Source organism: Rhipicephalus sanguineus, chromosome 1 (assembly GCF_013339695.2).
Source record: "Rhipicephalus sanguineus isolate Rsan-2018 chromosome 1, BIME_Rsan_1.4, whole genome shotgun sequence".
In the NCBI taxonomy this organism is placed as follows: domain Eukaryota; kingdom Metazoa; phylum Arthropoda; class Arachnida; order Ixodida; family Ixodidae; genus Rhipicephalus; species Rhipicephalus sanguineus.
In genome coordinates, this window is record NC_051176.1 from 242,035,170 (window position 1) to 242,060,959 (window position 25,790).

General features: G+C 46.7%; 1 long non-coding RNA gene across 1 annotated transcript; it reads right to left on the reverse strand.

The window, feature by feature from the left end:
* Positions 1–2,044: 2,044 nt before the first annotated feature.
* On the reverse strand, positions 2,045–6,695 carry LOC125756274 (uncharacterized). Its single transcript, XR_007414320.1, has 4 exons — positions 5,957–6,695; positions 5,819–5,890; positions 3,743–3,807; positions 2,045–2,228 (listed from the first exon to the last, which is right to left on the reverse strand). It is a non-coding gene; the product is annotated as an uncharacterized LOC125756274 (long non-coding RNA).
* Positions 6,696–25,790: the final 19,095 nt, after the last annotated feature.

Sequence of the window (25,790 nt, forward strand, 5' to 3'; positions counted from 1 at the left end):
TGCTCGACATTTACATCTAACCTTTTTTTACTTTTTGCTTATATTTATTTATTGTGCTTGCAAGACATAAATGCTTACTAAAACTTGCGGTGCGACATCTTAAGAATACTATTCAGTGCTTCACTTTTCTGCTGTGTAAAAGAGTTGTCATTGCGTACGGCGCGAGAAGCATTAGTGACCTCGGTAAGAGGAACTTAAACAAGGCAGATTCTTCTGATTCGCAGAAATAGAGTTGGCAAGAGCATGGTAGCAAAGCCTGTCCAACTAAAATAAATGCGCCTTTGAAAATATATATAGACTACAGCTGAACACTGCAATCCTTACCTTATTAGCGTATACGACGCTATCCAGTCAACGCTGACAGTAATTATTTTTGTTTCGAAACAGAAGAGAAAGCGTTTAGTCTTCCTCGCGTAATTTTACGCTCGCCTCGTTCCACATTTTACTTATTTATTGAATCAGTTAATAAATCTAACTACATAGTTTTCCCGAAGCACCAGATCCCTGTACAAGTTAAAAAAAATATGTCAGAAACAGGTCACATGATCGTTATGAAGTGGTAGCAGGCATAGGCGTGCGCCCCCCTAATTATCTAGAGAGGGGTGCCAATTGTGCCCAATGCCTTTACTCATTCAGACCTTTTACGTCATTTTGAATGCGCAGGGTTATGGCTACGCATGTTTTTTGACGATAATTGCAACCAAGGACCCGTGATGTTGCTTTTAAAAAATTTTGTCCTCCCCACCTTTACGCCAGAAAGCCGGGGACCAATGGCAGTCCTTTGTAAGACCCACGTCACCGCTTCATCTTCATTTCTGCAACCATTGCGGAGCTCGTTTTCTTTCAAACTCTAACAAGGGGGGGGGGGGGCGCTGCTGTGAATCTTGGCCTCCCCTTATAGAGAACCCTGCGTACACCTATGGCAGCAGATGTCGTGTATTACAACAATTTGCGCAATTTAACGTTCTAGCATCCCAGAATAGCGGTTTTTCTTTCAGGCTTTAAAACAGTGCACAGCGTGATTTTTACGTTAGAAAAAAAAAAAAAAACAGAAAACTCTCACAATATGTAAAAATATTGCTTCTGCTGAAATTACCTTCAATGCGTGGACAAAGCAGCGTTAACTTTGAAGGCTTCAAGCGGTAAGTTGCTTTAAGGAGTACTCACACGATTTTGAGACCTCGTAGAAGAGATGTTTTTCGTTTCCTTGACGTGCAGTGTTAACGCTCTCCAAACACCGCAGTCAGACAACACGTATAAGATATTTTACTTTGATTTTAAAGTTTTCATCGCTGAGCATCATCAAGCCAGCCCTACTACAATGAACATTACCGCGACGAGTCAACACAGTTCCACTGAGTTTGCGAACTCTGCATCCTGCATGCAGCCTAAATCACAGAAATCACTGCCGGGGTCACTGGACCCTTATGAAAATGTGAGATGAGTTCAAAAAGAAAGTCTAATGACTTTTGACATTTCAGTCATTTGACGCTCTAATGTGGCCCTTCAGAATTTTGTAATGTATTTGAAATGCCATTCAAAAACATATTGGCCGATCATTCTGATGCGTATTAACATGTGATAGTCTGATGCGGATTAACATGTGATAGTCTGATGCGTATTAACATGTGATAGTCTAGTGAGCATGAAACGACCGTTGACATCAACACTCATTTGATTCTCTAATGTATTTCTTCAGAATTGTTTTAATGTACTCATAATGTCATTCAAAAACATATTGGCCACCGTCATTCTAATGTGTCCTTATGAGTGACTTTCTTGTGAGTATGAAACATCCTGTTTGCAATGACCCTCGGCCAAGCTTGTGCTTCGTGGCCAATAACATTCATAACATTCCTGAAACAGAACTATTACAGTGCATGATAAGATTGATGATATGTCCGGATGATAGTACGGAATCACATATTAGTTGTGCCTCACAATGTGTTTGCTGGTTGATACACATGCAGCCAAGCATCATACGAAAGTGCATGTGTGCACCTTCTACAACACTTGTGCTGTACAAAGACATTTCTCAACAAAAGAAAATGGATAAAAACATTTATTGACTGGGAAACATGCAGAGGTTAAATGAAAGAAAAATATGGTGTACACCTGTCATATCTTCGTTTCATTTAATCTGTCTACTTAACATTGATGACAGATTGCTTTTGATGCGCAGGGTCCTTGTAGGGAATCCATGTATGGTGTATCCATGCATGTGTATCCTGCACGAAAGATCGCAGTAAATATATAAGAGTTGCAAAGAAAACTTTATCCAACACACCGTGCACCTTAGAACACTTAGATGTACTGCCAAGGCCCCGTGCAGATAGTTGACAAAAAAAACTTTTGTGAAGTTAGAGTTAGTCAAAACTGCATCTTATATCGCATTTCCAATCGAAACTTTCAGCAAATCCTGTTAGAAAACAGGAAAACAACACAGAAGGTCAAGTCCAGCATCAAGCATACATTAAAGGGGCCCTGCAACACCTTTCTTAGTTATATTGGAATAGTCTCATTATTGACGTATGACTCTTCACGAGTCATATGCCGCAAAAATTTTTCGAATCCGTCAAGTCTAAGTGGTGTTACCAAATTATAGAGATCACGGTCCGCAGCTTTCTCCCTCACCTCAACGCCGCGAGCGCGCGGAGAGCTAGGCAGCGAGTTGAGGGAGGGAGCGCAGACGAGCGAGGCTCCGCCCAAGAGCGCCGGCGGAAATTTTTTCTTCATTTTTTTCTCTCTGATGTCTGGGCGCAACCACGTGGTCTGTGCCGCCACTTCCGGTCGGCTTGCGTCGTTCTCGTCGAGCGGAGCCGATCGCAATGTGTATCGCGCGTGCTTGAAAACTGCGCGTCGGTTTGGTAATGTTGGGTGTGCACCTCGAACGCCGTAGTGTTTTCATCGCTTTGCCAACCATGGAAGCAAACCTGCGCGCTCGTTTGGAACGAATGACAGCTGAGATCGGTTTCGGCCCATACTCCGATACACCGCCTCGTAAGACGGCACTGGCAGACGACCCCGAAGCGCCGCCATTACCGGACGCCAGCATTGTTATCGGAGACATGCTGCACGGCTGCCTCGGTCGGTCGTGAGAACGTGCCGACGATGCAGTTCCCAGCTGATGAGGCAACACTCGAACGGCTGCCACTCTCAACGGCAACCGGCGATGGTCAAAAGCACAGAAATATTCACGTTTTCGGCACTGCGCATGGCGAAGAAAACGGAACCACGCAACTACGAGCAGACGAGCTGTCGGTGAGACCGGAAGTGCTAATATTAATGTTTGTTCGGTTTTTTTAACGCGATAACAGAATATAAACATACATATTATCTACTTATTGAACTCAAAATTAACAACGAAAGGAATAATGAGGGTGTTATCGTGATTATAACATCAGCCAATGGTGGCACTGCCGACAATCGCGTCATATTTTGCGGACTAATACATCATTTGTCGAGAGAAGAGGGAGCGATTTTCAGCTGACTTTGAGAATTTATTGTAAATTCCAGGCCGTGCGCATCGCTATAATATTTGGCTCGCGTGTTCTCGGGAGCCTCGACTACCGATCGGCAGCGCTTTTTGAGCATGCTCGAAAAGTGTTGCAGGGCCCCTTTAATGGAGTTACGTCTGAGTCTTGTTTCTTTGATCTTAGAATTCCCTCAAAAAAGGTGCAATAGGTTCATGAGCAGGCGCAACATGTCCAAGCTTTTTGTAAAGATTGAAACAAATGCCTACCATAAAATATAAACTCGACCAGGCTCACAGGTAGAACGCTCCCATCTTCTTCTGCAAGCTGTCGTCTGCTTCAGTTCCACGAACAGGTGAGATCACCGGGTACATATGTAAAGGATACCAGAAAACATTCATGAGTTGGCGCACCACACAGACCTTACAGCTCACACACAATATATACAATGTATTCAGGCAAGTCTATGTTTATATACCAGCAAGGGCCTTGAATGATGGACTCAGATTGCGCTATAAGAACAGGTATAACCTGAGCAACGGCTCATGGCAGACAACTGTAATGGTGCCATTGCAAGCCGAACTTTCAGAAACTTATGTACTTAGTAAACACTATGTGGTTGGAGAACGCAGATTACCATATAGGTAATTTAAATGACGAAAATTACATCAGCTTTGCTACACAATATAAAATGCATAAATTGATAAAATAAGAGTATGTGTGGCCCATGTGCACACTCCATAATGCCGAGCTTTACATATTGTATTATATGATGAATTTGAGCCGTTTAGGAAAGTAATTCTAGTCGTGTTAAAGCCAATCAATGCCTGGAATATCAGTTTGAATTTGTAGTGCTGCAAGCATAAAAAACAACCGTTAACCACTTTAGTCAGCCTTCTGTAAACTTCTGCACACATAGTTACATATGAGAATTTAGATTTGTTTCCCCTAATATTTACTTCATAAAATTAAAGTAGCACTCTCACAATGAATGCTACATCTTAGTCGCACAACCTGCAAATAAGAGCGCTTTTTCAGTTTCATGCTGCCTTAAGAAAAGCTCACAAAAGAAACATGAACTTTTAGATAAGCACATAATTGAGGTGTGCTTTTGCCACCCCAGCACAGTGGATAAAAAGCTCTTGGAACAGTGCTGCTTAACCATTACAACAACTTCTGTTAATATAAACCAGTATGCTTCAGGAAACAATATAACGACGGGAAAAATATTTCACATCATTTTTCTCAAACACAAATATTGCAACAAAAGGACCTTGCCAAACGCAACTAACTGGCATATTTGTCTAGAATTGATAATTATAAACATGTTGTGCTACTTCAAATTAGTGTACACATGGTGTTAGTACCAGAATATAACGTAATTCACTGACTTGTATTATCTTCAAGTGGGTTCACCCAACGCAAGTTCGTTTCTCGTAGCAACGACCTTGCACAGTCAGATTAAAATCCTAACCATAGTGCAACTAACTTCTAACAAAAACAAGCGCGGTGCAGTAGTCGTGGAGAAAGCCACAAACACACGCCACTGCAGAGCACCGCAGCGTGTTTTTATATCTTCCTCCCCGCGTACTACATGCCAATTATTACTGAGTTTCCTGAGGAGTTACTTCATTTGTACCTGCATCATGAGAAGGCTAGGCGATGAACGTTATGTTTAAAGCAGTTCTATTTCCGAAGTGAAAAGCCATCGTACAAGTAGCTTCAGGCGATGATCTCGTGCAGTATACAGCTGTAGTCGATTTCAATAACTTTCGACGACGCTAAGAAGTTTATTTACAGAATAACAACTACAAAAAATCTTGCAAATTATTCTTCCTTCGGTTTGCGATCGCTTCTGAGCGGCTGAATCCAAGAACGGGCCACTTTCTCCTCTCGGTCGCGGCCCCGTCAAGTCTAGGGGAAAGGGGCATGCTCTCAAGTACTGCAGTCCTCCCCCCCCCCCCCTCCGGTCCCTTACGCCCAAAAGGAAAACGCGAGTGCGGCCCTCCCTGCGACACATACATCGCGCAGACGTCCCCAAGGTCACCCAGCCCCCGGGTAGAGAAGCGGCAGCGGCGCTTTTGTGTGCCCCCTCCACCCTCCCACGCCAGCAAGCGGGAAGCGGGTGGGCCGAGCGACAGGCATTCTTGGAATAATGGAACAACAGCCAAGGAAGAAGAGCGCCATGACAAGAAACGCTTGCGTTACAGAAGCGAGCGGAGTATCGCGCAAAGCAACGCGCCTTCATCCACCCGTTGCAGTTGTAGGTAGTGAACGCACATGGTGAATGCTTCATACAACCGTATAAAGTGCACAGAAAGCATTGAGCATAGCGTAAAACATACCTGTCTATCATCCTTCCTCTGGCCATCATCCCCGCAGAGTGAACACACTGCCCAGACGATCACACTCGGTTCCTGCGTAAAAGACGTCATGTAATGAAGTAACCTAGCTGTGTAATTCAGAAATATTCTAGAACTTACCAAAATCAGGCATCCACTGTGCACTCTTCAGCTTTACAGTCCACAATGTACCGTACACTCCACTCGGCGACAGTCTTGTCAAAAGGCTGCTGTACGTCCGCACTCGCCGTCAGTCACGAGACTAGGACATAGATCGTCTTGGAAGGTACACTTGATATTGAATCACGTAACCAACGTGCATAATCGATAAACGTGGTAACGAAGCATTGTAGAACACATCATGGCACACACACACAAACCGCGCGCACCCGTCAAACAACTAAAGCGCCCCCAAGGACAAGGGAAGGCTACGGGGGCGGAGCTACTGCACATGTACTGCTCCGCGAAATAGTCCGGTTCGGCGCGCGTTTCGAATTTAGTTTTGATTTGTGAACCTTCCGTACCTCCTGTGACGGCCATTTCATTATTCGAGCGGCCACCGCAGGCTTATACAGCCATTTGCTAGTGAAATTCGTCAGAAGCTCCCTCGGCGAGTCGTCGGGAAAGCTGGAGGGTGACGAGCGCTCACTTGAAGACGAAGGCGCTATTTTGACTGTGAGGTGCACGTAGAAGGTGGGACGTTTTCACAAGTGCAAAAACGCGAAATGACGCTGCATAAATCAAAACAAGTATAAATATCTCCTTGGTGCGCGCTGACCCTCTCTTCAAACAGCGCTCCGTAGAAAATAAAGCAATGTTGTTGTTTTTATTTTCACGCAGAAAACACAACGCAATTGTGGGACTATAATCTTCAACGGTAGCACACGCGTAGTTCGGCTCTCTAGCCTTCCCTTCATTGCCAAGTGTTGCAACTGCTTGCTTACACTAAGATAACACCATAAGTGGCAGTAGTGTCGTTTCACTGTACATAAAAAAAGTGTACTTATGGCTATTTTGACACCCATGTGTGCATGTTGGGAATGTGTTATGGCTGTTCGATTTTGTTATACAACTCTACATTTTGTTTGGGGAAATGAAAGAAGTTAGAAATGGGCAGTTTTCAAACTCGCATCCCAGACGACGGTCATCTCTGAGTCCTTACTCAAAAGAAATGCTTTTTTTGTTTCAAGTTACTGCCCTCTCCCGTGGATAGAAAGAGGTAGGGATTATGACGGGAGGAGGAAATGGGTAGGGTGTGATAGTACATTCTAGGGACCGTAGTGATAGGCGACACCCAACGTTGCACACAGAGGAGGTGAATGGGACAAGGAAGGAGTGAAGGGAGAGAGGAGTTGACGCCGTGGAGAACAGAAGAGAGTCGCGTGGAGACGACATTACGAGGGGGGCGGGGCGGGAGAAGGATGTACGCGACGTTGGGCCAAATCGAACTTTGCTTGTCGGCTGCTTCTGACCAGCGTTGCAACAGCGAGGAGAGATAGAGACAGTAGTTTGAGGTTGGGAAAAACGCTTGTCCGCGTATCTTTGCAACCAACAACATTCTGTTTTGGACATATATGTAAGTGCACCATGCATAAGAACAGTCCCTAATTTTTATCACAACAATAACGAACTTTTTTTTCTGTACGTCACCCATTGTCCACAGTTCCAATTCTTCTCCGCCTCCCAAAATCCTTCGCGACGCCGTGCGGGTAATCCCCACTCTCCTCCGTTAATTTCTACTGGACAAATGGGCAACACGGGCCCCTGAGCGAGTGTTCGCAGTGTCACTTGATCATATCTGTTCATATTTGCATATGTGATCGACTCATGCCTTTTAAAAATAAGGAAATGCTTACTTCTATATATACGGCAGGTAATATAATGAACCTTGCTGCGGTCGTCCGCAATTCTTCGATCGCCGGTGCATGGGCGATATATGTAAAATATTTACGCATTCTACTGAAACACGGTATTTGTGTACATTGCAACACAAATTGTTTATTGCGTGTAGTCTCTGAAAGACGAACTTGTCTATTGTGATAAACTGATTTTACGGTGGCGATTAAGGCTATTTAACTTCTTTGTTGTGATGCGCGTTTTGACATTAGGAACGGCAACTGAAAGTCTGAACACTTCAGTCACCAGAAATTAAAGTGCACATGGTCATTTGACTCTGTGATGTACACTTAATGTTAAACGACATTAGGCTTTGCATGTCTAATGTTTGTCTAGTGACTCATTAGGAGCGCACTTAGTCGACATTAGACACTCAAGACTCATTTTCATAAGGGGACGCCAATTAGCTCATCGCTGTTTACGTGCACCACGAGCAGATGACGGATCTGCCGCCAGTACGTCGCGAGTTATTGTCTTCCCGTGACGTCACACTGCCATGACACGTCACTGAGAAGCCGCTCCCTCGATATTGAAACCGAAAGTTTTTTTTTAAAGTAGTGCTATTAAATGTATATTCGATGCATTCCCAGACACCACAATACTCTTTTTAGGGTTCTCGACACGAGGGCTTTTATTTGGAGCGACAATCCAAAAATATTTGAAATTCGTGTCAGTACTCCTTTAAGACTGACAGAATTGACTTGTTGGTGGGCAATCTTCAAACTGTTTTAACGCTGTGCGTTCGCCCCTGTATGCCTCGTATATGTTTGTGTCGCATAGCGTGGTAGCTTTGTATTTATGGCGTTGTCTGCAGAGCCTGAGGTCGCGGTTTCTATGCCGGCCACGGCTGCCACTTCTCGATGGCGCTGAAAGGCAAAAAACGCTCCAGTAGAGAAATTTAGGGGCATGTTACTGAGCCTCCCACTTCACCGCGTACTTCATAGTCAGAGTTTGGTTCTGGCAAGCATAACTGCAGCATTTAATTGTATGTAATTGTCTTTGTGCATACGCTTCAAAATATCGAGTCTCTTTCATTTACGCAGAGGTGCAGATAATTCCGTTATCGTCAATATTACTCGTGCGTAATACACCGCTATCCCTGCGTTACGTTTTCATAAGAGGATGGTAGGACTCGAGTCTAGGTTAGTCACGGTGTAGCGGACATTCCTGAATGCATGCTATTAAACGGTCAACGTCGTTAGCCACAAATCATGTGCATATGAGACCAAACATAGTCATATAACTACAAATAATTACATTATCATAATAACAGTTAGCATTAATCTTATCGATGGTATACAAGTGGGCGACGTTAATGAAGTATCGAAAAAAAAATTAGCGCAGCTTGCGCTAAGTCGCGCACGGCTGGGTGACAGCAGAGCTCGTGGGCACCTATAGCTGATCCTGGCTTGGCTAGGCTTTTACCCTCTCACCTGTCTCTTTCCCACTATACAATACTAAACATAGGTATACTTGCTCTCTTATTTTTATCTTTTTTTTAGCCTATGTCTTTCTATCTCTTCCTCTCTATTTGTTTCTCAATCTTTCTATCTTTTTCTGTCTTTCTTCCTTTTCTTTCTCATTTTTTCTCTTTCGCTTTCTTTCTATGTCTTTCTCGCTCTATCTCTCTATTAGTTCTCTCGCCTTCTATCTTTTTCGCTCTTTCTTCCCTTTCGTTCTATCTTGCTTTCTGCTTATTTCTCCCTCTGTACTCGTTCTCCCCTCTTCCTTTACCTCCTCCTCACCCCGAGACCCCTTTCCCACCCACTTTCTATACTATACTGTACAAGGCTATGCTATGCTCTGCTAGCGTGCCTGGATAGCCGAGCGGTTACGACGCTCGCCTACGGATCGTGGGGCCGCGGGTTCGAATCTCGCCTCGCCAAAAAAAGTTTTTTTCGCCAAGAATTCCTCTCTTTCTGCAGCTTTCTTTCTCTCTCTCTGTACTCGTTCTCTAGCCCATCAGGGTTGTTACAGGCCACGCCTGGGAAATCGGCGCACGTGTTCTGGGAGCGAAGCAGAAGAGGAAGGCGATGAAGGAGAGGACGAAGAGAGCGTGTACCGGTTCATGATGATGATAATTTTTTTTATCTACGACACACGGCCAGCCTCGACTTTAACAGCTCTGCTGTAAGAGGTTGATTTTACCTGAAGTCCAATAGGGAGTCTGTAATTTATTTTGTGCTTTTTTTGAACGCTGCGCGCATCAAAAATATATGCTATCAACTGTCTGGGTAGCACCGACGTCTTGTCTCACCATCAGCGTTGCAACGACAGAAATTTAACATCTTATGTGTATAGTAGCTTCTTTCTGTGTGCTACAGCATATCACGGTGTGGTTTCATCTGCATCACTGGCTAAAAGAGCCTAATTCACTTATGACAATTTGCCCGTTATATCTATCTCACTGTTCGTATTTCCTTTCCTTGCGCATAGAATAGGTCGAGACAATATTCCTTGTTTGTTCGGGTTGTTTAGTGTTTTACGGCTACCTTCGGTATGGCCACGACAGTATGCTGATCATACGGTTGCATTCTCCTTTATTCATAAGCACCGTTGCTCTTTATTTAAAGGAAGCTCACCACAACTTCCACCTATTAAGCAAGAAGCATGCCCACTAACCTACGAACGTCCAATGTTCTATGCAATAAAAGTTCATGTGAACTCTCGAAACCCGAATATCTGTGAAACGCAATGGCTTTAGCTGTGAGATCTATACCCCTGCAATATCGGCGACTTAATGTGTTTCGTTTTTCATGCGCTGTAGGACACACGAGATGGTGAGACTCGAGGAAAGAAATAAGACAAATAGGAAAAGCACAGCTGAGCCCCGAACACGCTGACAGCGCGGACAGAAAAAAAAAAAAAAAAACAGGAAGAATCGGCTGCAGCGGAGGACCGGGAGGAGCACGCAGGAGAAAGACAAAGGAGGTTAAGAGCGCGGGCCGGAGGAGGGTTCGTGCGCCAAATCCTGGCATCGGTGCTCGGGGAACGTGTCGACAGGAACGGATCACCGGGTGAACGGAACGGGCGCCCGGCACCCCCACCCCCACACGTTCGCACACACAACCCCAGCGCCGAACCGAGTCGTCCGAGCGACGCGCGCGACACCTATCATAGCCTCGCACCCGGACGTCCCTAGGGAGAGAGCCCTGGAATTGAGGGGCATTTCTCTCGCTGTCGCGGCTGGCTATTCTTTCTCCCACACGACGGGAGGACCAACTGGGCCGCGGGGATGGCACCGTCGTCCGATGCCTCGCGTGTGCCCTGCGTCCGGCGAGCGCGAGCCTCGGCCCGGGAGCTTCACAATTCGTCCTGCCACTCCCAAGACGACCCGAGGCCCAGCCGCGGTCTCCGTCAGAGGGGGAGATTGCATTTAGAGAGGCGACCAACCGTCGGTCTCCGTACGCTCCCTTGGGACTGCGAGCTACAGTTATATATACGCTCCTCGCCTGCAGCCGTGAGCGTACTCGGGGCAGGCGCGCAACGTTTTTGTCTCTCCGCGAGCACTTCCTTGTTTTTCCTTTTTTTCTTCTTACGTTATCACTCTCTTTCACCGACTCGCTGCGTGGCGATAGACGTCCTGTTCCCCCTGAAAGAGTTGGAAGAGCAGTTCCCAAGAGATGGACTGTGCAGGAGAGGGCCTGTCTGAAATGAAATGAGAGGTTATTAAGGGATTTCTACACCGCTTTTCCGCGACCAAAGCATAAAAGGAGTGGCATAGATGTATAAAGATGTATATAGTTTCTTTTAAGCGCGCTGACACGTTGTTGGACAAGCTGTAGCGTATTGCTGACAAAGCGTGGCCAACATCGGGCCGGCTCGGTTGCCCCGCGAGAAAAAAAGCAACAAAGCATGGACCGAAAGACGTCTGCAGGGAGCGCAGAAGAGCGATAGGCTAAAGGGAGAATGCGGCGAAAGTGTATGGCGTCCGCACGAAGAGAAATATAAGCGAGACAAAAACGGCCGCTCGGTGATATCGTCCTCTCGCTTCAGAAGTGCCGTCAGGATCAGTTTAATAGGTCATCTTCACACTTGGAGCAAACATGGAGCAGCAGGCGCTCTGTGTTGCATGCCATGGATGAAGAAAAAGACCGGTGTTAGGGCATGTCGTAATATAACACGCTTATCACTTGAAAAAAACAACAAAAAAAAAACACGTATTAAGATATTCTGATATACGTCGATGTATGTAGGGAGACAAGCTCTGTATAAACATTCTTTGCAACCTTTTGGTCTAGCAGCCTCTGATTCGTTCATTTACGTTTACAGGTGGCCCTTATCGACCTCTGGCAACTTATCGCTCTTAATGTGAAAGAAACTCACCTTTTCAACTAAAAGAATATCTAAAATTCGACAGTAACACAGAGGCTTTGATTCCGTTGAACGATACATATTCACTTATATATAGTTTCGTCGTTTTAGCGTGCATTGAAGCGCTAAATATTCTTTAAAAAACACCATTGGATTTTATTTCTTCTGGATATTGAGTGTGCTTGAGTTGTGAATACGCCTCCTCATAAGTACAAACATATATACATAGTACCGTGAAACACGCTGAATTATGCTGTCTTTGCACGTGGCGACTTACAATGTCTCGGTTTCTTGCGCCCGCATTACAAAAAAAAAAATACAAAGCTCTGTTAGCTCGGCTATCGGCGCATTCTTGAGCACCGCACCCTAAAAGCCACAATAGCGCATGTATTACTTGTCATGAACCCCTTCCGTCGCGAATTATGGCCGAATGTCGAACGTGCTTGACTTACACAACTTCATTCCAAGGCACTCCACATTTCACTGCATGACAAGGTGGTAGTATTTTGTTCATTTGCACATTATTTGGCGATTAACCGTAATTAGAGTGTCATTGGACATCTACTCATTCTGAGGTCAGTCATCTTATGTTTTTGCATCAAAAGAATCAAATCCCAGGCTCGAAGTACATGCGCAATTTGTGATAGGTTCTATTAATTTCGAGCAAATGGAAATTGTACTTTTGACGTTGCTACAAAAACGCGGCACATTGCACAACTCGTCGAACGTGCATCGTGGCTTCAGTAAAGCGATCGTCGGCAGCAACATGCAGCACACCGAAGTTAAATAAGGCGAACTGAATGCACAAGAGCTTCCATTTCACCCAAGATCAATGCCTTTGGCTTTCTTCTAACTAGATTTTTTTGTAACTAGATGGCGGCACTGAAATAAACAACAACAAACAAGCAAGTTTTGTCAACAAATGTGGACACCGCGCCTTAAGGGGTCTAATTTTGTTGCGTTAGCTACACTTGCCTAGCCGGAGCCGATTTCGCGTGGAGGGTCATGAGCCGTGCTGCGCATGCGCGAGGATCAGTGATGTCACACAGCTGGGTCACCGGAGCTGGCATCTCACGCGCTCTCCGACACCGACGAGTGCGGGTCGCCGCTGCTGGTCTGCGCGTTCGCGAGGAGTGGCGTCGTAGGCGCGGCAGACACGCTGCCGCCGGCGCGCGCGCAGACTCCACCACCGCCGCGCGCGGCTCGCCGCTGCTGGTCTGCGCCGAATTCGAGAGGAGTGACGTCGTAGCCATAGACACAGTGGCGCCGGCGCGCGCGCAGCTATTCGCCTTCGCTGAGCAGTCGCCGTCTGACACTGCGCTGAAGCCGCTTGATAGCGCCTCTGACTGGCGTTTGCAGGTGGGTAACGCCATGGAGAAGCAGAGCGCAAATGCTGCTCGACGGCGCAGAAGAGCCGAGAAGCTTATCTCATCGGATCCCGAAGTAGTTGCCTGGCAATCAGCGGTTCAGCGTACGAAGAATGAACAGAAGAAGGCTAATAATTCTAGACAATCTGGAAAGCTAAGAATAATCAGCTGAACCTTTGCTAACGCTACGTATATCCTGGCATAGCCGAGCTAAGCCACTGCAAATTTTTTGAAACAACAGAAGTCACGCCTTTCCTAAGTGATCATCGCAACGTCCACATTTACTTCTTTTCTGGTCGTCGTGGTTTTTGTTTGGAACATTGTTGGCAATATTGGCATGGTAATATTAATAAAAAACTACGTATCTAGAAAGAAAGCATACGTACCCACATGGCAAGGCCATCAGGACACACAAAGTACACAGTGGCAAAGCTCGTTTAGCGCGCGTATACTGGCTTCACACAACGGATCCTGTCTTGCATTTACGTTAATATTTGGCACCCTCTCAGAGAAATCCATTGAATATTTACATCTATAGGGCCATAATCAACTCGTCTAACAAAAAGCCTTAATGTCTCTTTTACTGTCAGACTAGCCGATATCCTTGGAAAGATAACGCGCCCAAGAGCTCTTACGACTCTGGGCTATACCTTTTTTGTTTTTTTTTTTTAGTTTACTTGTCCATTCGACAGCCACGATGCCACGATACTTTTACGCATCTCTTCTCCCGTATAACCATGTCCTGGCGAAAAACAAGACAGCTTATTTCTAATCTCTGCTGCGGTCCACTATGTTAAAGCTTGAAATACTAAACCCTGCGGTCATTACGGCGGCAAGAAAAGAAAAGAGAAGACGAAGAAACTGTAGAGGATCAAAATAGATTGTTTACCGTTGTTTTGCTTCGAGCGTTCCCGAAATGACCATGATGGAGCATAAAACGCGTTTACGATAATTGAAGCCTGCAGCTGGTGGAGCCGCCGCGTCCAGCGCAATACAGCTCAGCGAACGACCCATAAATAGGATCATAAGCCATATGCCGAAAGGTCCTCCAGTGGGTCATATTCTTCGGGCTATCTTGCGGAAGCGTTGGCGTTGATAGACTATACGCTAAGGGCTGAACGTCCCATGCAAAGTAGAACACAGACAAGAGTCCTTTGCCATCAATAACTGTATAGACTGTCTGCCTGTTTCGAAGGAAGGCGCCAATATTCTGTTCGTCGGGCAGCACAAACCACTCTAAACAAGACTAACCCAGGATGCATCCTAATGTCGTATAAGCTAGCTGGGTGTCAAAATGACGAGCATGAAAAAGACTGCTTTGTTTTCATCTGCAGCATTACTTTAATTATCTTAAAATTGACTTATAAGAAAGACTAAGTTTAATTGCAAACTAAGTGCCGTTCAGTAATAACTGAAGTGTTCATAGTACATGACACAGGCACGTAGGCAAGGGCCCCCCCCCCCCCCCCGAAATTCGTCCGGCCTTCTATATTCCCGGGCAACTTTTGTTTTATTTTTGCCATGGAAATACTTTCTTTCGAACAATTAGGCCTTGGCGCCCCCCCCCCCCCCAAAAAAAAAAAAATCCTGGCTACGTGCCTGATATGACATGCGTGATGCTGATGTGCATGCTAGCCAGTGACCAATGGAGCAAGTTGCAAACAAATTTATGCAGTTTCAGTTTTTATTTAAAAGTTTTTGCTATGTAATTTTCACATTGAAATGTACCAGACTGCTCTGCGACATATGCTGGGCATGCGCTTCTTGCTGCACAAAACTTTATGCCAAATCATTGTCGTGCACGTATTCAGACTCCATGCTGTAACAAAAAAGAAGCTATCATCGATCTGATGAAAATATATTAGCTGCACCAACGAGTGAAAGTGACATACGCACGTACTTAAAAGTGCCTACCCACAGATGGATCTCCTCTCACGCCCAGCCTTCTCCCAGCCACCCAGGACAAAAAAAAAAAAGGAAAGCATATGTTGCTAATAGACCTTAACTTTTTACTCCGTGTTCAGTTTCCCTCAAATCTAATCCCGTCAAGGCAGTTCTCGCAATAGTTAAACTATACGAGCACATATGAAGCTTTGTGTTCGTAAATAAAGCTGCTGGTTTTTAGCATTGGCAATGTGCAAACGTCTAGTATAAAGTTTGCCTGAGCACGCTTTTGAAAGGGAGTATACAACAGCTGTTTGAAGTTTTCTTCGGAACCACAAGAGTCGTTCTTGGGCCTATCGGTAATCCAGATACGGTAAAAATAAGCGTGCGCACATGCTCCAGCCAGCCTATAGGCGATATAACAATGTTGCATGTACAGTGCCACCGCCACATACGTGTTAGCTCATTTATTGACCATTTCCTTTTTTTTTTCGCTGCCCCCTTCTCTCTCTTTGTCTCTCCAATCTTTCCACTCCCCTTCCCTTTTCCCCGGCGTAGGGTAGACAACCGGACTGCTGTCTGGTTAACCTCCCTGCCTTCTCCCTTTTGTGTTCCTTTCTTCCTTGCATAGCCGCAGAAGAAGAGGGTGGCTGGCCCTAGCAGCTGTAACAATGCGTCCAGGATATGTTAGCGGAATGCAGAGGTAGGGGGACTTGAGAAAGATAGCCTTGTAATACGAGCACGAAAACGACGTTCTCTTCTCGCGTTCGTCCCTGCCAGTGCCTTCGTGAGCCTACCAGGCAGCCCTGTCAAGAACATCTCGCTGCAGACTTCACCAAACTGGCTGGGCTCTAGAACACTTTCCTAAGTGAAAATTGCATCGTGGCCTCAAAGTTAGCTGGCGCCGTGAGCTAGTGGCGAAGTTCAGAAAATGCAGCTGTAGCTCCAGTTTATGAAGGGCATCGGTATCAGCGACCGTTTGTATGTGGTTCTCCCGCGCATCCTCCCGCGCGAACATGGTGCACACTGTGTCTCTCGTACTTTTCCCTTTCTGCCATACCTCTAGGGTACGGTAGCAAACCGGAGACTTGTCTGGTTTACCTCTCACTAGATTCCTCTCCTTGCTTGCTATATCTCTTTCCTTTTTCTCTGTGGGGTTAAATGCCATTTTTCATCGAAGATATCGTTTTTCTTAAAACATCAAAATACCACTAAAAAAAAGAGTGATGAAAAAAATTGAGCAACGTACTTGTATAGAACAGACGATAGGCCGTGTGTTTCACGTAACTATAACCAATGTTTAAGGAAAGGAATGGACATTAGGCGTTTGCGGAGGCTGTTTGAAGTCGCCCATATAGTTGCCCGGAGCATCCTTCAACGTGTGATCAGTTACTTATCTGCAGTGACCAAATTTAAAAGTATTGAATATTTGTTTTAAGGCATCAATTTGTTTTAGGGCTTATTTGTTTGGATATTTGTTTTAGGGCTTGTAAAGTTGTAAGACCGGGCATGACAATCTGAAACACTCGTTTGAGTTTACCCTTCAAGAACTATTATAAAAAACCCAATAAACCAATATTTGAAGAAAATATTGTGACACCGCTGTGCGCGTGCGCATCAGACTTGCAGCGCTCTCGACCGTGTTTCCAAAGAACAACAAATCTTAGGTTTAACGTCCCACAACCACAATATGATTATGAGGGATGCCGTAGTGGAGGGCTCCGGAAATTTCGACCACCTGGGGTTCTTTAACGTGCACCAAATCTAAGTACACGGGCGTCAAACACTTTCGCCTCCATCGTAAATGCAGCCGCCGCGGCCGGGATTCGATCCCGCGACCTTCGGGTCAGCAGTCGAGCACCATAACCACTAGACCACCGTGGCGGGGCTGTTTCTAAAGAACAAAGGCCGTATATGGCTGTCCTAAAGAGAAGCGATCGGTTCGGCGTCGAGGCAGCACATCAGCACCCATATAGCCGTGAAGATGAAAATACGCCACGGCCTAAAATGATAAGCGATAGTCTGGCGCTGAAAGCGGGTCGAAACATACTCGTCGGTTTCTTTATAAGACGGGCACGCCAGCTTCATTCCTTGGGAACGCCATTTGAGAGCGCAGCGAACCCGAGGCGCAAGAGAGCAATGATATCCTCTGTTGTTTTTTAAATGCGAATGCATTTCTTAGTCGAGCTATGTCAGGCGCCGTGCGGCGTCCGCCATCTCCGCTCCCGCCCCCCTCTCCCATAGCAACAGCTGCGAGCGCGCGCACTCCTCCTCGCCCCTAGCAACCGGAGCAGGTGGTCCGGGCGGATCAGCGGAGAGTGAGTGGAGAGGAGGAGCGCGCCGCCCGTGCGAGACGCGTCTCCGTACGAGGACATGTAGTGTACATGCTCGCCTACACCGGAGACGGAGTCTTTGTGGTGACCATGTAGCTCGCGCCCAACCTCGCCTGAGACGCCGTTGCCGCGTAGCTCGATGCGGCCATGGAAAGTGTCTGTGCGCGCTCCAAAAGCTCTGACCCCGTTGTCTTGGTTGGTGACTTTAACGTTGACGTGCGAAAGACGAGTGGACAGTGGCTTGTCCAGTACATGTGCACCAAGCACTCTATACAGTGCGCCTCTACCGCATCCGAACTCTGCCCCACAACCATTCACGGTACTTGCATTGATCTAGTCTTTACCCGAAACTGTGACGCCCGCATGCTTCTCAAAGACCCTCTGACCGTGCACTTTATCGACCACAAGGCAGTGATCGTGGCCGTCAAGTGCAACGATAACACAAACAGGTGTTAAATAAATGGTTACCCTACAAATCACCGTCTCGTCATTCATTATATAATTACTTCGCTGCACACTCGCGCCCAAAGAAATGCATTCGCATTTCCTCACGATTCCCTTCGGGGAGGTGGGGTGAATCTTTTTTGGTATTTCTCAAGATTAAAAATAATTTTATGAAAACAACTTCATTGAGTTTCTCTACGCTTTCATGCTCGATAATTTAATTAACTGATGTTTAGTAACGAATATCTCAACATATGCATAGCTGATCTTAGCTAATTAGTTAACTACACACGTTAGAAAATTAGTCTAAATAAATTGTGACGACTTTCAACCATATGACGTTAGTACCAATCACCAAAAATCGTACTATGAATCAAGGAAGAAACAGGTGGAAAGACAGGGAGGTTATCCAGTTCGTTTAAAGCTTACGTGGTTCAGGTTGCGTCAAACACCCGGTATGCAAGGAACTTGACAGTCGACTACGACGCATTAGTTCAAAAAGCAAAACAAAAGGTACTTCTATTACTACTACTACTACTACTACTACTACTACTACTACTACTACTACTACTACTACTACTACTACTACTACTACTACTACTACTACCACCACCACCACACCACCACCACCACCACCACTACTACTACTACTGCTAAAAGATAGATTAACGTTATTACACGGGACAAGAACAGAAAGTGAGCTTACAGAAAAAGAGGTTTATACGATTTGTTACCAGACAGTGTGTATACATACTGATCAAGTGCGCGCACGTTCTTGCTGTGTGCTGCAATGCGAACATTTCGAATCACATCTGCCGTATCCGGCACAATGTAACCACGACACATTACACTGAAATACTGAAAGACTGTTACATGTACTGAAATGTTTTAAAAAGCTAGGAGCAGGCTGAAACCTTCAGTGCCCATTTACAGTCTGTGGCTCTTCCTCCAACGAAGTCGTTGCCGTTCCGTTCCGCCGCACTTGCTTCCCTTTGGCAACTCGTGTTAAAGCACTGCAGCCATTTTAGGCGAAACTGCGTCACCTTTTCTGTAATTATACGTCTAGGGAGTGGAAACATAAAAATTCACGGTGGCCCTCGTGTGCCCGCCAAGCGTAAAGCGTACTTTCGCTTCGCTGTAACGATCACGCCTAAACGAAACGTGGTGTTTGCTGAAGCGCTTCTGCCATGTCCATTTCATTACGAGGGAATATTATGTGAAACCGAATGAGAGGGCGACACGGAAGCGTGAAATTTACACGCCGTCGACATGCACCACGTGCGCAAACTAAAATTCAAAGAAGATAAACCCAAGACTGTCCGTACGCTTAAACGGGCCTTGTTTATAAAAGCGAAGCAGGATTGGGAGAAAAACAACGATCTGATTATGAGGCACGCCGTAATGGGGTACTCCGGAGTGATTTTAACCACTTGGTATTTGCAACGTGCACTTAAATCTAATCACACAGTTGCTTTTGCATTTCAGCTCCATCGAAATGTTGCCTTCGCGAACGGAAATGAACCGCGACCTCGAGTTCAGAAGTCCCTAACGGCATCTAAATATGCTGTAACCTCTAGGTCCTTATATATTTCTGTGCGCAAGTACTTGAATGCCTGAAACAGGTCCCTTGGACAAAACCAATCGCTAAAATTATGTCAAGAAACTTCATATAAGCAAAAGTGTTCACGTTTTATGAGACACAAATTTTGAACATGCATGGTGACGAACAGATCATCTCGTCGTTATAAAGGCGACGTTCAGCATTCATCCATCCATAAAAAAGGGAAGTCTATGGCAAAAAGAAAATGTTATTAAAAACGACAACAAAATCAGAAACAAAAAAAAAATTTATATCTACCCAAATGCTGAAGATAAACTTAAATTAGCCCATATTATTTTTCAGAGAATTTACTTGCTGCATGTTTTTATCGCGTTAGGCTGTCACGCTTCTTAGTTACTTACGTGCGGTTGAACTTCAGCCGTGCGACCTCTGCGTGACTTCAGCATCATAACTACTGGAACACGTGTTCAACGCGCACCGCACTCCAGTTTCACTTAAGTGTCCGCACTCGAAGGGCATTCGCTCTACTATTGTGGTGCTTTACACTTTTATTGTGCGTAAAACAATTCACTAGTCAATCTCTAACTACCTTACAGTACCGCTAAATCGGCAGCTACAAGCTAGAGTATAGAGTATCTTCTATATTTCTGACAACACTATAGTGTTGTCAGAAATATGTTGCGCTTGATTCCTCGCAAAAAGAGCCGCTTTTGATTTGCCCGGAAGAGCTTCCAGAAGGACGCTTCCTAAAGTTTACTCATTGAGTCGAATTCTTGCTGGGTGTGTTACTGCAACAGTGACAAGGGTTATGCTCAGTTCCGATCTATTCGGTTGCACGGAACTCCATATGGAAAGACTTATAAACCTTTGCACACCAGTCGTCTCGCGTCGTGAGCTAAATTGTGAATATATGTCTACCTACAGCGCCTGTTTCCTTAAACGCGCCAACGGCTATAAGCAGCGCTGGCGAATGCCTCCGGTTCCGTGTCCGCGTGTTGTGTCATCCATCGAAGCAGCACTTTTCTCCGCGTGCCGGCTCGTGGGGTGTCTGCAGCCGCAAATGTTGCTCGGCAGCCGAAGCGGTGGATCAGCCACCTCTACAAAAATAAAAAGTGACAGAGGCAAATAAAACATGCGATGCGTATACATGGCCGGTGAATGGCGTGTACCCGAAGCAATCACCGTGTGCTTTCTCAAATCCAATCTGCAGCGATCGCCTCGGATGCAGTGAGAGGACTGTAGTTATAGGCGTCAAACCACGTCCATACAGAGATTGCCTACAGCCTCGCGTCGTCCTTTCAAGGGTACTGGGCGCAGCGGCTGCTTGATGGATTGCGGTCATCCGGGACCCGCCGCGCCGCAGACTGCGTGCGGCAGCCCCTCGCGCTGGTCTTCCGTGACAGCAGCGTTTTCTGGTCCCTGGGCTGCCTTGGCCACTCGGCCGCAGCGCGTTACAGCGGTCAACATCCACGTAGCAAATTTCGATTTTGTACTCGTTTCGAAGGAGTCCTGTTTGCGGCCGCCAAGCCGAAGAGATCGCACAATGGCGCGCGCGCGGAGACCCAACCGATGCCTCGCGTATCTGGTAGGCAGATCATTAGGCTGTCAACAAGGAGATTCTTACCGAGGGGGCTCGGTGTAATAAACTCAGGTGATGGCAGCCGGCACGCAAGACCGCCTCGCGCTGGTTCTAATAGAAAAAAAAAAAAAATTGGCCGATCATGTTGCTTTTATTCGCGCTTTTCAGGCTGATGGATGGCCTTCTTGTTCAGAGCGCATGCTCTTCCTGCGGGGCCATTTCATTGTCCAGCAGAGGCACGCCAGCCGTTCAGGTCGACGAGTGAAACCCGGTCCCGGGATGCGCACGCCACGACTCGTCATGATCACGGATCACTGCAACTGGCCCGCAAATTGGAGATCGTTCTCGGTGGGAGGCGAAGTTTGCGGAAGGCTGCACTGGCCTGACCACCTCCCGCGCCAAGATTTGTAAATTTCCTCGGCGTAACACTTAGCGGAACTGCTCGGCCGCTTGACCGCTTCCTCTGCTGCCTGCCCCGGCTCAACAACGCGTCGCTTGTTTGCGAGGCTGTGAAGACATCCTCCTAGAGAGCGAGCTCCGCGGATGCTACGAGGCCATCGCACGGCGACTCTGCAGCGCCGGGCACACGTGTATACACACGCTAGATCCCCAGTTTCCGCAAAACTTCAGGCCGAATGCAATTTGCATAGGAGGCATCCTCGCGGCAGCTGAATTTAATCGCGGTATGACCGCTTCTCTCGACTACAACAGCTGGCACTGTCCAGCCTGCGCCACTGGCGAGAGCTGCGGCGCGAGAGTCTGACCAGCCAGCTGTTATGAAAGGGGCAGCTAGCCATCTTTGCGGGGAGTGAGCGGGCCCACCCGAGACGCGCTGTCGCAACGTGCGTGCCTGCTATGCCGAGTCTATATAAGCGCCTCCTTCCTGGCCGTTGTCGGCATAAAGCTCGCCGCGACACATGTGGCGAGATGTCTCTATTGTCCGAGCGTTCGCAATGAGCTTTGTAATTAAAACGGTAGATGAGTTTCGCCCACGCTCAGAGCGTTGAGGCGACCGAGCCCCGAGCTCTGCAGTCTCGCGGTTCATTGTAATGCAGAAGAGCTTCCGTGGCGCGTCAGCGTAAACCCGATCCGACGATTACGATGTCGAGTGCTGCCTGGGGCGTCTCAAAGACCGCGTGTATACTGCAGATAGCCAGCTAGACAGAGTGACCAGCCGCTACCGCCTAAAGGACGCAGTTTCATATATGCCCTTGGCTTACTTAGAAAAATTGCGACCACTCGCTTAGCTTCTAATTATCTCCCACAGAATTCGTCCGTGCAGTCCTGACAAATCCCTCGGACGAGTTCGCTTGAAAGAAACGATGTCTGTATATTTATTGCTTAATAGCGAGTTGGCTGAAGAACTTATCACATGCTTGTTACGTTTGGCTCACTATATTAATATTTTCAAGCGTCTGCGCTCCATGCGAATCGAAGGAGCGTCGCAAACAACGGTTACAAATTTTGTAGTTAATACGGCAAAGCAAGCATCATTTGTAAAGTGTAGGGAGTATACCTTAAAATGTTCGGCACAATGCAAATTTTTACAAGAGCTAAAAATGAAGTATGTTTGCGTCCTATATATCTATCGTGTTCTTTTTGGTACATTTAAATGTGCGCTCGAGTGAATATATAAAACGACGCAAATTTGGCCACGAGGCCACCATTTTTATTTTGTTCGAACCTCGCAAAATTACCTTGTTTTCCTAGTAACGCTTCGTTAATGTTCCAGACGGGGAAATGTCCAAAAACGAGACTATTGAATAATTTGCATCGCAGTTACAGTGAACAAACGAACCCACGGAAAGGTGAAACCAAGGATTTAACTCAGGCCCGACGGCTACGCTTCAACCTTTTCCGAGAGGTATGACTGAGCTCGTACACAGGTAATTTTTGTTCTTCCTTCCTCATCGCGTTCCGCCGCGCGCAGCGGCCGCTGAATGCCCCACGCCATACACACGCGGGCTCTCTCTTTTAGGCACGCGTTTGTGGTGCCACAGTGATCAATCTGTTTTACGAGGCAGTGAGACTGGTCTGCGCATGTATACAATGTGCACCTGCGGCGTGTACGCGCTTTTCGTTGCCTTCGCGCTCCAGCCGACAGCCGCGCTCAGGCGCGCGGACAACTCTTTTCTTCCCTCTTGAGCACAGCGTTCTAAACAATGCATGTCATTTTAGCCGTTTTCCGGCTGGTTTTTCGGGGCTTACTTTGAAGCAATAAAGAAACACTAGCAACGCAAGAGTAGCAGTAGCAGCAACAGCGCAGGCTGTCCGGGCGTGCTAATTGATCTGGCGCTTGCGCGGAGGAGAGCTACTTGTTTCCTGGTGCAGCCGGCCCCGACGAGGCGCAGCACATCCGCGTCTCGTCAGGGCGCGCGTAATTAGCGGTGCACGGGCACTTTGTAATTTGTACCAAGGGGAAGGCTGAGTGATGTTTCCCTTAAGCCGAATCTCTGCTCGAAGCCGCGCTTGGTTACCTGCGCGGCGGCGGCAGCGTCCCAGTCCACTGTTGGCGCATGACGAGCAACGTCCTCGCTGCGCACTCCGCCCGCTTTTAAGTTGTTCAACGAGCGCCGGCGGCCCAGTGTCGGTGCTATAGCGTTCTGTCTTAGGCAAGGGTTGTTATACTGTTACTGCACCAAAGCGCACGACTGCCTCAACGAGGCCGCGCATTCTCGCTACGGGTGCTCGGGACCGCTCGCCCAATCGACACTCTCGTATGCAGCGAAGACGAAAAAAAAAAAAAACATTGTCATCTACTTTCAAGTATAACAGGAAGCTCTATCGAGGGAACCATTACGGAAGGACGGAAGGAAGAAAACGAGAGAGAAGGCAGGGAGGTTAATCAAACACATGCCCGGTCACATGCCCGGTCACAGACACTGGGGGAATGGGGAAGGGGAGCAGAAAGATTAGAAAGCGAGCGGAGGGAAAGGAAAGAGGGAAATGATCAATAAATGCGTGTATGCCTGACGTGCATGTGGTGGTACCACTATAGAATACGGCATTCTCAGAACGCCAGGGACGTTAAAAACACTCGCTTGACTTCATTCAAGTCCGATTCTCTTCTAATAGACTAAGGAACTTTCAGTAATTATAGTTATTGAAGAAATGAATGAAACAGCAAACAGAGACAGTAGCTCGAAGCTAAACGTTATTAAGAATGTGCCGCATGGATATCCGATCAAGAAAGATGTACAGCGTGGTGTGAAAAGGGAAACGCACGAGGAGATCGTCGTTTGTTATGATTTACACGACTCGCACCTACGGCATGATTCCAGTGAATACATGACTTGATAAGCAGAGTCTGGTTGTGAATACTATGACTGTGCACCAGAGTGAGCTGGAAAAGGCTGGCTACTGCTAATGAGAATATGACGCAGATTGCAGTGTATTGGACATCTATTGTGTGAAGCTGTGATCCGGCCGAAACAATAATAATTTTTATTCACTCTTACAAAGAACAATGAAAAAAAAAAGGGAAGGAATGGCAAGCTTATAAAAAAATGAGCCCATATCCAACAATACCTTATAAACGTATGGGGGGTCCCACGTAAAGACTCATATACCCTTGTATATCATATGGGGCATGAGTCACATGGCACTTCTACTCCATATGATTTAGAGCCTACGTGGTTTCATATCGAATCTCCAAATTTCTTATAACACCACTGGATAAGGGCAATGCAGATTTTTCGATAGGGAATAGCCTCCATAAGTATACACGCCTGCCTACTCTTCAGCATACATTCAAGCCGCAGACAGACCACCAAGTTCGTTAAATCCCTACCGATACTTTCTATTGCTCTGCGTGACAGGCAGTGATGCCTCTGCCGCCCATATACGCTCTCCTCTAGATAAGGCCAGAAGGATAACGGGCACTGGCAGGCTGCTGTATATGTCCCGCGCACTTGTAAAGAAAATGTGCTGGGCTTGTGGTCACTGTTGCATGTACCATGCAGAGAACGAAACGGCGCATGCCGCTGCGTGCGTGCATGATTCTAGCCTCGTCACTTTGTGAAAACTGCATCACGACAGGTGTAAAACAGATGGATTGTACAGGACGGCACAGGTAAGGCTACGCACCATCGATCCCACCTCGTCCTGCATGCAAGCCCGCCAACATGTCTGGATCGCTTCATGACAGGAAGCTATGAAAACTAAACTTCGTTGGTAGAGGGCGCTTGTACATAGAACCTTATATGAAAGCGTGCTTCAGGAGGCACCCATGCATTCGTGCTTGCGTGCTTAATAGATATTTATGACGACAATATACGACTTACCCACGCACCTCCAACGCATCTCCACGCATCCCTCAAGCCGCTCAAGCTTGTTTCAGCAGTAAGCATGACTATCTCTCAAAGCGAAGAAAAGGCAACGGCTGGCAACAGCGTGGCGACGCACCCGACGCGCCGCATCCCTGACCACGGTTCGAGTTAAGCAGATGTAAGAACTTTAACGCGCGCTCAAACGTTCAAAATTACACCTTACGTCGCCATACGTGGCCGCAATTTTTCACCCTTTAGCACATAAGAGTTTCGGGGAAACTGGCTACGCCATTTAATGTTTCATTACACGGAGCTGCTGCAGGCCGCCT